The sequence below is a fragment of the Pseudorca crassidens genome, chromosome 17 (genome assembly GCF_039906515.1).
Source record: "Pseudorca crassidens isolate mPseCra1 chromosome 17, mPseCra1.hap1, whole genome shotgun sequence".
In the NCBI taxonomy this organism is placed as follows: domain Eukaryota; kingdom Metazoa; phylum Chordata; class Mammalia; order Artiodactyla; family Delphinidae; genus Pseudorca; species Pseudorca crassidens.
The window spans coordinates 47,378,678-47,393,618 of NC_090312.1; the positions used below are offsets into that span (position 1 = coordinate 47,378,678).

At 36.6% G+C, this 14,941-nt stretch overlaps 1 long non-coding RNA gene across 1 annotated transcript in view; it reads left to right on the forward strand.

The window, feature by feature from the left end:
• The window catches only part of LOC137210188 (uncharacterized), a 104,000-nt gene that overhangs the window by 50,018 nt on the left and 39,041 nt on the right, over positions 1-14,941 (forward strand). The window contains exon 2 of the long non-coding RNA XR_010936324.1: positions 5,851-5,934. This is a non-coding gene — a long non-coding RNA (uncharacterized lncRNA). The remainder of the gene's footprint in view (positions 1-5,850; positions 5,935-14,941) is intronic.

Genomic DNA, 14,941 nt, shown 5'->3' on the forward strand with positions numbered 1-14,941 from the left:
AAAAGTATATTGTTAAATCTTTTACTGCAAATCATTACATACAGGTACATAAGGAGTAAAGGAGTATTTTTAGATCTTGGGTTTTTTTTGTTTTGTTTTGCTTTGTTTTATTTTTCTGTAAAATGACTAAGCTATTTTAAGCCCCAAATTGTAGAAATTCTTTTCGGCCACAGACAACTGTTGGTGCTTTTTGACATTCTCTCAAATCATGTTTTAACAGATTCCTTTTACTTTTGAAAGAAAATTTGTTTCTAATAATCATTGTTAATTGTGTATTTTGACAACGTTGCCTGTAAATATTTATCTTTAAAATATTTATGACATAACTTGTCTACTTAAGTAAATATTCTTGATTTTGCCTATTCCGAATTCAGACCTTACAGTCAGAATAATAAAAAAAAAACCTTAATGATGTATTTTATGAATAAACTATATTTAGATTTCCTAAAATGTCCATTAGGTAACACAGGCAGATTTTGATGATTAAATGAGAAAATTATGCTGAAAAAGCTACTGAACACTGAACAGTTAGATGAATTTACTTTTTTGTGGTCAGTATATTTCATAGTGACTACATCTGAGACTCCATAATATTTTCTTTGAACTGTGATATTAGTTAACTTAAAGCCTACAGAACATTCTAGCTTAGTCTCTAAGAATTACATAGCTGGTTAATATTCACGTAATATAGTAGTTAATATCCATTTAACTACTCCGTGGGTATTTAGTGGTTGTTTATTTACTTACATATGCCTAGCTTCTGATTTTACCTTTAAAAATGAAATAGCCACCCACAAATATAATTAAGATGAGGCTCAAGACTTTGCATACGTGGAGATATCCTGCATCCTGGGGCCCCACTTCACAGTCATGCAGTAACAAATATTAAGATGTCTGTAGAGAAAATTAATATAGTGACTGAAATACAGCATTATCCTAATTGCCTCACAGGAAGAAGTTCTTGCAAGAATCGGTTCAGGAAGAACTCTCAATAAGATAAAAGTCCATTGCTTAAGAAACAAAAATCCTGTACTTAAGAAAATGAAGCTACTTTCTACTGATAAAGAAATAGATGTTACATAGTAGTTTATACACTATTTTTATTTTTTCTACACTTCCTTACCCTATGATTCGAGAGACTTGTTGAGTTCTGAAAATGATCCTAAAGTATGTATAGAGTTAGGTCCCAATGTCTGATCTGGATCTACCAGTCTTCTCTTCTACTTATGTGGAAAAAATTAAGTCCACCCTGTTGCACAACTCCAGGCACACCATTCACATGGAATACATCTCTCATTTTCCTATCCTTGTACTTTTGCTTATGATGTTTTCTGCACATGAAGTGCTCTATTGTATATGCCCTTATATTTCTGTTTGTCAAAATCCAAACTTTCAAAGTATGTCTTGATAGTCACCTTCTCTAAGAAACTTTTTCTGATCCCTAATTCAAATGTGAGCTCTCTCATCTTCGAAATATTATAGCACATGTTTATACTTTTCTGATGGAATATCATTTTTGATTATGCTTTTATATGCATTTCATACTCTCAGTAGAATATAAGCTAACTGAGCAAGATTTTATTTCTATGTCCCCACAGTTTTTAACATACAGAAGATTCATAACTGAACAGAACAGAATCAACTATAATTATATAGTTATAGTTTAACTATAAACTGTCAGTAGGTGATGAACCTGAAGTTACCAGTTATTTTTGATAGAATTTATATGTAAAATTGATATGAAATAAATGAATGCAACTTTCAGGGAGATAAAAACCTTAAGTTAAAAAATTTAACATTGATTATACAGCAGAAACTAACACACATTGTAAAGCAATTACACTCCAATAAAGATGTTAAAAAAATTAATATTATCAGAAAAACAAATGGCCACTTTCCACAAATAGAAAGGCCCTCGGCTAAATTTGAAACATTAGGGACTTCCCTGGTGGGGCAATGGTTAAGAATCTGCCTTCCAATGCAGGTGACATGGGTTTGATCACTGGTCAGGGAATTAAGATCCCATGTGCCGCTGGGCAAATAAGCCCGCATGCCGAAACTAGAGAGAAGCCCCCGTGCCACAATGAAGAGCCAGCGCACCACAACGAAAGATTACCAAAAGAAAGATTACCAAAAGAAAGATTACCAAAGTCAGATGAGACAGTAAATCCGTGAAATGTTTCCAAGATATATGCATAGCTTGCCCTGACTTCTGGATGGATGATCCCAACTATGCATAACATAAAGCCCCAAACAGTAAAAAAAAAAAAAAAAAAAAGTCCAACGATGACCCAAATAATCAGACAAAGCCCAGCGGAGACATTATGCATAAGGACCCTCTTGTGGGAATACAAATGTGCCTGAACCAACCATATGCTCCACTACGAGACAGATGCCATTCAGTACAGTAAAGTTCTGTTTCATTTGGACTTTTTCTTCTTGGTGAGACAGGTTTACCACAGCATAGAGAAAAATGACCAGCCATTTTGTGCTGGAATCACACCTGTGGGTTGATGAGGGGGAGAAAAATATGCTATTCATAAGATGGTACAAGAAGATGGCAAAAACAGTTCTTGGCAACTGTTCTATCTCCAAAATGTATCTTGACTCTGCCACTTCTCTCCACGTTCACTGCCAAGACCTTTGTCCAAGTCACACAGCTCCCAACTGAACTATTGTACTGTAATAGCCTTCTAACTAGTCTCACTTCCTTCATTCTTAATTCCTTAAAAATCTGTATCTGCATGTAGTAGCCTGTGTGATTTTTAAAAATTCAAATCATTACATGACTACTCTTCTAAAAACTCTCCATAAAGTTCCCTTTGCATTTGAGATTATATGCACACACTCCCTCCCATGGCCTATACTGGGGCCCAGAGTAGGCCACCCCAAAATATGTCTCAATGGCCTGTTGGTTATTTTGAATTAAAGTTATTTAGAAAACGGTTGATGCAGGAGGAGCACTTTGACCCTCTTCTCTGTCTCCCTGAAAGCAGGAAATAAATCTCTCATATGAAAGGTTTTCTCCCTGCATCTGGAGATGGTATGTATCCCTTATCACCAGAGATCAAGGAATTCAGGGCAGAGAAGCCTGTATAAACAAGTCTTTTTACTTCTTTACTAATTTGCTACCCAAGCACAAACTTTGCTTAAATTCCTTACTAATTAAGCACTTAAAGCCTAAGTTTCATTGTCCTCATAAATTCATTGTTTCTTTTTCTAAAACATATAAATGCTGCCTGCTTTGGTCCCTTCTTTTGTCCCATTTCTATGAGACCTCTGTGCAGTTGATTAAAATTTGTTTCTTTTCTTATGCTTTCTTGTGTCAATTTTATTATTAGTCCTGCCACAAGAACTCAGGAGGGGCAGAAGGGGAAATTTCCACCTCCTTGACACTTGTAAAGCCCTGTATGACCTTGTTCCCCACTACTCCATCTTGTATACTGTTTCAGTCACACAGACCTCCTTCCCATTGCTCAGAAAAAGCCATGCTTTCCATCTCAGAGATTTTGCATTTCTTGTTCTCTTAGACTAAATGGTCATATCCTAGCAAGGCTAGTTCCTGCTTCTCATTTAGGATTCAATTTTGATGACACCTCTTTATTAATTACTCTTTTTAAGGTAAGTCTCCGCTGCTAACTCACTATTACTACTTCCTCTTGGTCATTAAAGCTCTTATAACAACCTGTAATTATTTAATACATTTATTTTGTTTGTTGTCTTTTTGCCCCACTGTAAAGTAAGCACTCTAAGGACAGATATTACCTCTCTCCTTATTACCATTGATACTACAGGACCTAGTAATAAATAACTGAATAAATATCTCTTGATAAATAATACTAATACCCTCACTTCACATCAAATCTTGTGTTATTTGGCTTGATTTTTCAGCACAGTAAATTTAATATGAATTTTCCAACATCTGCACATTTTCACCATGCTGTGTTTTTATAGACAATGCATATTCATCTCTTTTGATAATGGACTAAAGAATTTGTAAAATTGTCCAGAAAACTGATGATACCTGAATACATGAACATTTTAATTTGTACTGAGGTAGGAGATAGATGGGCCCCTGGGTGAGCAGCTGGAGTCTGTTCCTTATGGACTGATACTCCAACATGAAGATAGGAGAGGCTGAGACCTGCCCAGATAAGAGATGAGAGACCACATATTCCTCATTCTCGAAGTCAAGGAGACCTTCCCAACTAAAAAGCTCCTTGGAGGTCAAAAGGGGAGTGATGTCAAGCTACCCATAGGCCTCTTCGCTGGAATCCATCTTGGCTAAGAGATGTGGGCACTCACGGGAGTGTTACCGAGTCCAAGCTCGCTCTGCTCGCCATACGACAAGCCAGTTAATCAGAGATGAAGTGTTGAGGCAAGGAATACGACTTTATTCAGAAAGACCGAGAAGACGGCAGACTAATGTCTCAAAGTAACCATCTTATCAGGGTTTGGATGCCAGTTTCTTTTATAGCACAGAGAAGGGGAGGAAATGAAGAAGTAAACTAAAAAGGTCATAAGTTTTGCAAATATCACCTGGAATGGCCAACCTCGGGGATAGGATGTGTTAATTTCTTCTTTCTTGCAGCCATCTACAGGTGGACAGAGTCCTGATGTTACCCTGAAGAAAGGCACTTTGGTTTAACGTTCAGGTAGAGGCACAGGGTTCCCCGAGGCAGGCCATTATGTATAGACAGTATCCTTTTAGTGAACAAAAGCAGCAGAAAGCAAAGGTTAAAGTAAAAGAAACAGATCCAATATATAGTCAGATTTAGCTCTTTCCTGTAACAGGAGGGTCCTGAGATGTACCAAATACAGACTCCGAACCAGGCAAATCAAAATGATTGGCCAAAGGAAACCCGGAAGAAATGCCCCATATAAGTGATTTAAACTACCACGAGGGTGCGACTCTCTCTCTGAGTCTGCCCATGTGTCTATCCACACATACTGTACTCTTTTTACTCCTAATAAACACTTTACCTGTTTCACTACTTTTATATTTGTGGGAATTCTTTTCTGCAAAGCCAAAGGGCCAGGGCCTTGTCACTGACCACTGGTCTAGTAGCTAGGATTTGGAGCTCTCATTGCCAGTGTCCGACCTCAATCTCTGGCTGGGAACCAAAACCCTGCTTTAAGCCACTGCAGGCCAAGACACCCGAGATCAGTACTATTGTCTGATGAGTAATATTATTTTCGGTTTGAACATACAATATGCTTTTAATTTCATATCCTGTGCAAGTTTACCTTTTTAATAATAATACTATGCTATTTACTCATGGTCAGCTTCAATAGTGTTAGAAATCTTTCTTCTTAAACACCATAGTTTTCTATTACAAAGAAAATATCTGTTCATTATAGAAGCAAACTTAAATACAGATAGTTTAGAAGCTTAAACAAAATAACCATAATCTCAACACATAGAGATTATTGTTATTAATCTTTACAAATGTTCTAAGTACCTATGTAATTTATAAATTTTGAATTGCAGTGTAGAAATTTTAGGAAACACAATTTTCACTAACTGTATTATACATTGTAATGACATTAAATATTTTTCTATAATTCCATGTTAATGATATATACATATTCTATTATGAAGAAATGCCATAATTTATTTAACAGTATTCAAGAAATAGCAATTTGAGCAGGTTTGCGGCAGGCATTCTGATAGGCTCATTGACAGCCACTTTGAATAAGACGTAATTCTTGTCCTCAAAAGTTAAAAGTCTAGTGGAGAACATAGACCAAGAGCTAGGTAATTGCTAGACAAGGAGCTAAAACTGTGAAAGAGGTGGGTTTATTTGTTCCCTATTTACGTTATAACAATAAAAATTTATTCTTTTTCAGTTCTGGAGGCCAGAAGTCCAAAATCAGTTTCACTGGGTTAAAGTCCAGTCATCAGCAGAACTGGTCCCTTCTGGAGGTGCTGAGGTGAGAATCAGTTTCCTTTCCTTTTCCAATTCTAGAGCTGTATTCTTTGCATTTCCTGGCATTCTTTGAATTTCCTTCATTCTCCTTCCTCCATTTTAGAGCTAGCAGCATAGCATCTTCAAATCTGTCTCTGCTTCCTTGGTCACATATTCTCTTTCTTCTGTAGTAAAATCTCCCTCTTCTTCCCTATTTAAGGACACTTGTGATTACATTTAAGGCCATCTCCAAAATGCAAGATAATCTCCTCAATGTAATCACGTTTGCAAAGTCCCTTTTGTCATTTGAGGTAACATTCACACATTCCAGGGATTACGATCTGGATATCTTTGGCAGCTATTATTCAACAGTGGGTAAAGAGAGCTAGGGGAGCACATGGGAAAAGACTTACACCTAGGGTCACGGAAAGCTGGGTGCAGTGGTAGATGCCAAAGGTGAGAGTTTTCAAAAAAGTCTAGATTAGCCAGTAAAGGGGAAGAGAAGAATGGTCTTTTTTTTTTTAAACACCTTTATTGGAGTATAATTGCTTTAAAATGGTGTGTTAGTTTCTGCTGTATATCAAAGTGAATCAGCTATACATATACATATATGCCCATATCTCCTACCTCCTGCATCTCCCTCCCACCCTCCCTATCCCACCCCTCTAGGTGGTCACAAGCACCGAGCCTGATCTCCCTGTGCCATGCGGCTGCTTCCCACTAGCTATTTCACATTTGGTAGTGTATATATGTCTTACTCCTCCACCATCTTGAAGGACCCCCCAGAATGGTCTTATTAAAGTAAAAAAATAAGAAAAAGCTGAGGACCAGAGGACAGCTGGCATTTATGGAACTGTTGATAATTCGGGTGGATCAAGTTGAACAAGAAGAATTTGGAGGGATGAGAGGAAGGAAAGGAAAGCAGAAGCCAGAATTTGAAGAGCTTGTATCCTGGGGTAATGGAAAGCCAACAAAGTGTTTTCAAAGGTGGAGGGACAGACCTAGCTTGTGCTCTAGAAAGATACCTCTGGTTTCAGTTTGGAAAATGTATTGGGGAAGAAGCAATCATTCATGTATTCAATATTCAACAAATAATTTTTCAAACTACTAGGAGATGGTAGGCCCTAAAATACTTATGAGTCAAACATGGTTCCCACCTAAGTGTATGAAATCTATTTAGTGGAGGCAAAGCAAAAGATAATAAATAGTTAAACAAAATGTTTACAGTTTGAGAAATGGTTCAAAAGGAATACATGCGGTGATTTAAGAGAGCTTAACTGGGAACCGTACTTTATATATGGTGCTTAGGGAAGGCCTTTCTGAGGAGATGAGAGATGAGCTAAGATTGAAAGAGTGAGAAGATGCCAGAAGATTCCTGTCAAGAAAGGCACTATTTGTGAAAGAAAGAGAAAGGATGCCAGTGAACCTCAGTAGAACCAGCAAGAAGGCTGTGTTACATGAGAGCAGAGAGATCAGCACACTCAGACCTTGTAGATTTTTTTTCTAAGCATAATGAAAAATCATTGTGTGTTTTAAGTCAGAGGGTGACTTGGATGGGTTTACTTTTTAAATATCAGATGAGTATATAAAGAGATGCAGTTGATCTGAAGTATGATAATGAAACGGGGATGGAAAAAGTTGTCAGATTGAAAATATATCTTTGGAAATAGAGTTGACAAGACATGATTAGTTGGATATGAATGATGGGGAGTTCAAGAGTAGAGGGAGGAGAAGGCAAGGGAGAGAAGAATAAAGCTTAACTTGATAGATGGTGGTATTATTTGCTGAGATATGAAACATAAGAAGGAAAGCAAGCTTGGGGTATGTGTTGCAGTGAGGAATGAAAAGGTCAGTTTTAGAATGTGGAGTTTTCTGAGGAACATTCAAGTGGGTGGGCCTAGTATGAAGCAAATCTGGAGTTTAGGAGAAAGGGCTGACTTTGGGAGTCATTGAGGTCTAGATGACAATTAAGACCATAGAGGGGGATGAGGTAGAACAGAGAAAGGGTATAGAATGAGAAGATAACAAGGCCCAGACTGAATTGAGTAAGAACTTGACAAGGAGAGGACCAAATGTAGCAGAAAAACTAGGGACGTGTTGTGTCACAAAAGGGAAGAGAACCATTCATAAAGGAGAGAATGGTCAACCACAGCAAATAGGAGAAGGACTGAAAAACTTCCCCTGGACTTAGAAACTCAGAGGATGTGTTAGTGTTTTTTGGCAAGAGAAATTTCAGGGGAGTGGTTCAGACAGAAACCAGATTAACTGGGCTGAGGAGTGAAAAGAGAATGGCTAGGGAGGTACAAAAATGAGAATTGCTATAAACAGTTCTTTTAAGAAGTCTGGCCATAATTAACTTAAGCTATTGGTGGGAGTGTTAATTGATACAAACTCTTAGGAGGGAATTTGCCAATATTTACTAACACTTAAAATGTTCCTATTCTTTGATCCAAGTAGTTCAATTTCTGGACATAATATTTACTTATAAAAGTACAAAAGTAAATATACCTTTTCACATTGTTTCCAAGAGCAGAAAGTTGGAAAAATTAAAATGTCCTTCAATAGGGAATAGAATAAATATTGGTACATTGCATAATGGAATATCATACAGTGGTTTAAAATAATGATGTAAATTTATAAGTACTGATATAAAAATGTTTAAGAAGTAAGTTTCAGAACAGGATACGTAAGCAGTTTATGGAAAAACAAAATCTGGAAATCTAATACTAGACTGTGAATTGTGGTTATTTTGGTGGGGGTTAGTGATCATGTGTACTTTCACTTTGTATACTGTATATAACTGTAATTTTTAATTTTTATGTTATTACTTTAGAAAACAGAGGGGGAAAAAAAGAAATCTGGCTGTAATGGAAAGAGGAAGGAGAAAGAGAGAAGTAGATGGAAAGAGGTAGATTAAAAAAATATGAGAAAGTCCTGAGCCGTTTAATTACTACTGGAAGGAGCCTGAAGAGGTGAGTGGTTGGAGTGGCATGAGAGGAAAAACAGCACTCCAACAAGCTGGAGGAGAAATGGAGAAACAAAAAAATTAGTCTTAGAAGGAGGAAGTGCCTCTGTTAGCATAATAAGAGAGTAAGAAGACAAAAAAAAAGAGAAAAAAATTGTGGTTTCCATTCAACAAAGAATTGTGTGGTTCTTACCTAGTAGCATAGAGGATCATTTAATGATATCCTCTATTATTTGATATTTTTATGTTTCACACTTTTTGTTGTTTTAGGCCAGCATTTCTCAAAGTATGACAATGAGACTCCCTGTGACCCTTTCAGGGGGTCAGACATATTTTCATTATAATTCTAAGATGTTATTGCATTTCTTACTCTCACAGAGGAGATTTCCAGAAGCTACATGATATGTGATTTTGCAACTGATTGAATACATATATGGGAACCCAACACTCTTCTATTTACCTTCTTTAAACATTAAAACATTTGCAAAAATGTAAAACAATGTCGCTCTTCTCATCAATTATTTTTCATTTTGGAAAATATAATTATTTTTCATTAAGAAGTAATGGGCATATTATTTTTATTTTAAAACGATTTTATTCCTCAGTTTTAATTTCCACTATAGCAAATACTATGGATAGATATAATGCCATATAAGCAAAAGGTCTTTGACTCCTCAATAATTTTTAGACAATGCCTCAGTGAACATCATTGTGGCTTAATCTTCACACACCTATGATTATTACCTTAGAGTGATTCTTGGATGTTGAATTACTGGGTCAAAAAATGCACAAAAGCCTAAGGAGACAGGATTAAGTGTAATGTGTTATTCTGGATGAGATCATGGAGCAGAAAATGGATATTAGGTAAAAACTAAAGGAATCTGAATCAACTGTAGACTTTAGTTAATAATAATATATCAATGTAGGTTCATTAATTGTAACAAATGTATCATACTAATATCAGATGTTAATAATAGGGAAAACTGAGTACAGGATATTTGGGATTCTATGTACTATTTTCTCATATTTTCTAGAAATCATAAACTATGGTAAAAAATAAAGCCTATTTTTTAAAATGGAGTATATTAGGGCCATAGGGCTGGCACTAACACATTGCCAAAAACTTGGTGGTTTAGGAACAAAACAGAAATTTATTCTTTCATAGGTCTGGAGCCCAGAAGTCCAAAATTATGTTGTCCACAAGACCACATTTCCTCCAAAGGCTATTGGGGAGAATCCTTCTTTGCTTCTCCCAGGTTTTGGTGGCTCCTGGCATCCTTGGCTTATGCATACGTCACTCCAGTTTCTGCTTCTGTCTTCATATAGCCTTCTCCTCTTCCATCTGTGTCTTCTCTTACCTATTATAAGGACACCTTGTCATTGGATTTAGGGCCCATCGAGTCAATCTAGGATGGCCTCATCTCAACTTTCTTAATTTAATGACATCTTCAAAGATCTTTTTTCCAAAAAAGGTCACTTGAACAGATTCCAGGGGTTAGGTCTTCAACATATCTTTTTTTTTAAGTCCACCATTTGGCAAAATTCATGAAGCAATAATAATAATAATAAAGAGCATTCTAGTCAAAAGCTGGGGAATAATGCAAAAATAATAATTTTGGTTTTAAAAGGTACAGTCTGGGTCCTTCTTTCTGAATGTACTTTGCCAGCTGGGCTCTTTGCCTCTGAAGACCACTCTGAAATTGAGATCACACAGCGTGTGATATGCATGTAAAAGATCTAGGAAGGGTGAGTGGGCTGTCAAGGATTAAAAAGACTAAAGAGACTTGTGTGTGTGTCTGTCTTGTTTCCTGATGTACCTATATGCTAAGTCCTTGAACAGTGACTGGCACACAAAGGATTTCAGTAAATTTTGTTTAATGACTCAATGATGTGTCTGCCACCCTTTGGCATATATATCCCTACATTTATCTATCTATCCATCTATCTATCTATCTATCTATCATCATCATTTTTTACTGTCCTGTATGTTTGTATTTTCCTCTACAACTAGAATATAGGTAACTTGAGAACACAGGTCCACACTGTAATTCTTTCTAGGCTGCATAGTCCCAACACATAAATTTCTATACAAGGGGCCCAATAAAGATGAATTAATTCTGATACCACCAATGACTGATTTATCTGTGAGTCTTGCTCATAGTTGCTATTTGCCCTTTTGGTTGGGATGACATTTATTTTAGTGTAAAATAATACAATGTTGGGTTTCTTTATAGCAGCTGCTCAAATGTGTCATCAAGGATTTTGCAAATGAAAGAAGAAGAATCTATTTAGTAACAGAAAGGGTTCAAGAGCTGATTAAGTAGGTCAGGTGGTTCTGCTGTTTGATTCAGCAGAATTCTTCCTAGAATCTGCAAATTAATATCTGGGTGACCTAGGGAAAATCACTTACACCTCCATAACCTCTCCTAATCTCAGTTTCCTCATCTATATTGTAGGGATAATCGTAGTACTACGTTCCTGGTGTTTTCAGAATTAATGATATTTGCTAAAACATTTGATAATGTAAGCTTTGTACAGAGTAAGCAGTCAAAAAAATTAGCTGCTATGTTATTCTTAACCATTCCAGTTGAAAAGACCATCTCTCTGCTAATTATCTCTCTCACATTTAAATCTCTGGTCTGGTGCTCTTTCATGCTTTCCAGACAACGGCTTACTTGATATCTCCAAGTGGCTGTCCAAAGTCTTCTCAAATTTATTATATCTGAAACAGATCTCCTTATTCCATTCCCCCAAACCAAGCATTAACCAAAACCAAATCAAATCAAAACAAAATTTCTTCCTATTCTCTTTCCTATCTACTAAACTACTTAGGTTCAAAACCTAGTAGTAATCCTTAATTCTTCCCTTCCCTCATATATAATCCATCACTAAATTGTATTGGTTCTAACTCTAAAATGCATATTGAATCTATTCATCTCTCTGTCTAAACTGTCTCACTCTAGTCAAGGCTTTCTGAGGGGAGTCTCATTCTTGCCTCTCCCCTCCTCCACAATCCACTCTTCACCGAGCCATCAGTGGGCATAAATTTTTCCTTAAAACTCTTCAGCCGTTTTCCATCATGTTTAGAATAAAATTAAACTCCTAAATACACTTCACGTTCTGGACTGTATTTATCCTCTGACTATCTCATACCACCCTTCTCCATATTGCCCCCAGCTCTTCTTTTTGCCTGGAAAGCTCTTCCTCCACTCATTAGCATGGCTGGCTCATTCCCCTCCATAGTATTGCATTGTGAAGTGCCACTTGCTAAGAGATGTGTTTCCTACCACCCCGAGCAAATTAATTTTTTCCACCTCACACTCAAATTCTTTCTCACAAGACCTTGTTCATTTAATTTTTCACTCTGTTTGTAATCTGTAATTGTCTTTTGTTTGTCTGTTTGTTTGCTAGATCATTGTTTCACTCAGCCAGGAAAAAGTAATTTTTTTGAAGTAAGGTCTTCCTCAAAATGACATTACTTGTACATCGTGAAATAAGTAGCCCAGTTTCCTTGCTTTCAAAAATGCCTAATTTTGTTTAATTAGTGTCAGGACAAATACAGATATTTTTAAAAGGCTTAATTCTCCCTGTTGAAGATAGTTTCCTCCCCTCATTTTTTTTTTTTTTGACTCAGAACATTTACTTTAGAAAACAGTATTGTAAACATTTTCTCGTCTCTTTCAAATGTACATAAATCCTTTTGGAGACTAAATAGGCCTTTGGTAACTATATAACCCAGAAATGTTTTTCTGAAGGGGGGGGGGGGCGGGGGGGCATCTCTTAGAAATGTAATCATCAAAGAAGACTGTGCCCCATTTCTTAGTTTCTGTGAAAGGGTCAGGGCCTAACTTGGGGGAGGGGGGACACATGGCTCCAAGTTGCAAAACTATCTTGTATCATAAGATATGAAAAGTTTATTGTTCCTTTGGAAATTAGCTAACACAGCTAACAGAGAATTAGCTAACACAGAAGTTCACCCCAATTTGACCAGGTAAGTCTAGGATGAAATATATATGACAAACAGTGCTGGCAAGTCCTCTTACTTGAGAACTAGTTATTGTTTATCTTGAGGAAGTACATGAATAGGTTGTATCTGCTTGGCTACGTAGAAGGGTAACATTTATTTTTATCTTTTAGAGAGCTGACTGTGATGCCTATCACATTGTAATTTAATGCTTATTCAATAACTAAACTTTTATTTCTCTATTTACTTTGTGGAAGAGAACTTCTGGGCAGGGAAAATATTTTGTTTTTAATTATATTTTCCCAACATCAGTAGTAAATATACTTCAAGTTTAAAGAAAAATTTAACTGTTAAGTGCTTAATAAAGTAATAGCACTATGGCAAATAAAATTTCTAGTTAACTGATTTTTTTAAATTCTAATTGTCTTTAGTGGTCATACAATACACTCAGGGCAATTTTCAGTGTTCCAACCAATTTTCTTTTCTTTTTGCATTCTTTGATGGAAAATGCCTGTGCAGGTCTAGCTCCTTGATTTCATTTGTGAATCATTAAAATAAACAAAAAGGATTCATAATATCATTAGCAAAAGTTGCTTTTGAATTAGTGACAAAATAAGCCTTCTAAGGTAGTTCTCTTTAAAGAGCATATTTACTAGTAAATAGATTAATACAAATATAGCTGACATTCTCCACTTTGCTTTCATCACAGAAATATGTTAGACAGTTGGTTTTCTTCATTTAACCCAGTGTAATTCTCTTTACACAATGACTGTGGCAAGAATGATAATATGACTTCTAATGGAGAAAAGGGAAGTAATCTAAAAGAAGTTTCATGTTGATCAATGCTCAGGAAATAGCATACTTCAGATAGACATTACTTTAGGAATAAAGTAACTGTGTTATCTCATAGTACTTTGAAATACCTTGTAGGGGAGGAAGGAAAAACTGTTCCTCCATCTTCTTAGGGTCCCTGGCTAGGTCTGAACATTAAACTGACAAGACAGTTTAACAGGAGAAAAGTATATAAATTCTACTAATTTTTTACATATACATGTGAACCTTCACAAGAGAATGAGGAAGTGAGCAAGACAGGGAGGTTTCATGCCTTTTAGACAAAAAATAAATTTGTGAAGAAGTGACAATACAAAGGGGTTTGGGTTAGGGGTAGTAAATGATGAAGAGAGATAAGGGTTAGTTTAACAATATGTGTTTGTACAGATTTCTTGGCCCTAAATTCCCTGTCTCTGGTAAGAAGCTCTTCCTTCCTCCTGATACAGAGAGGGTACATTTCACATGGGAGTTTTATGACCTGTTTTAGCAAAGAAAGGTGAGGAGGCCTTCAGAGTGACCTTCTGCTGTTTTCTCAAACTCCTTCAGCTTAAGATATTTTATATGCCAAGATGCTATATTTTAGAGTAATGTGTCCTGTACCCCATCAGCCTAAATACAGAAGGCTTTGAAGTCTGCATCTCCTGCAGGTTCAGAATCACAAACCTGGTTTTTTCCTCCAAGTACAATATTTCTGGAGGGGAAAATACTCCCTGGAATTATGCTGTCAAAGACTGAGAAGAACCTGTGATAGAGGACATTTCTTCCCTGGCAATTCTATTTACTCCTAAAACTGTTACCGATATGAAAGATGAAACATTTCTTTCTTCAAAAAGCCTTTTCCCCAATAAGTTTGTGTATCAGGAGTGAATTTGTCTATTACGCTTAGGAACAAGATACATCTATTTATGTTTCTAAATTAATTAAACTGACTCAGGCCCTTACCTGATAGGGTTGGTGGGAATTCTGAATCTTACTCTTTCTTCAGGATCCTAAAATTTATGCCCAACCTGGCAGGCAGAATAGGGAGAATGCTCATTCTCCAAAGACCATACCTTTAACCCATGGTACTCACTGTCCTTCCTCTTGCTCTTTCTGCTATATGCTGGTGCTATTGGGTACTGGTCCTGCCTGACCTGGGCAAGCCCAACTATCCATTGCTATCCACTCTCCTGCCCCACACCCCCATCCTGGTTCCTCTGGAGTACTGTGCTTGCAAGGGTCCAGTCTTTTCAACCCAAGAAAACTTCCCAAACCACCATCGACCCTCAGAGC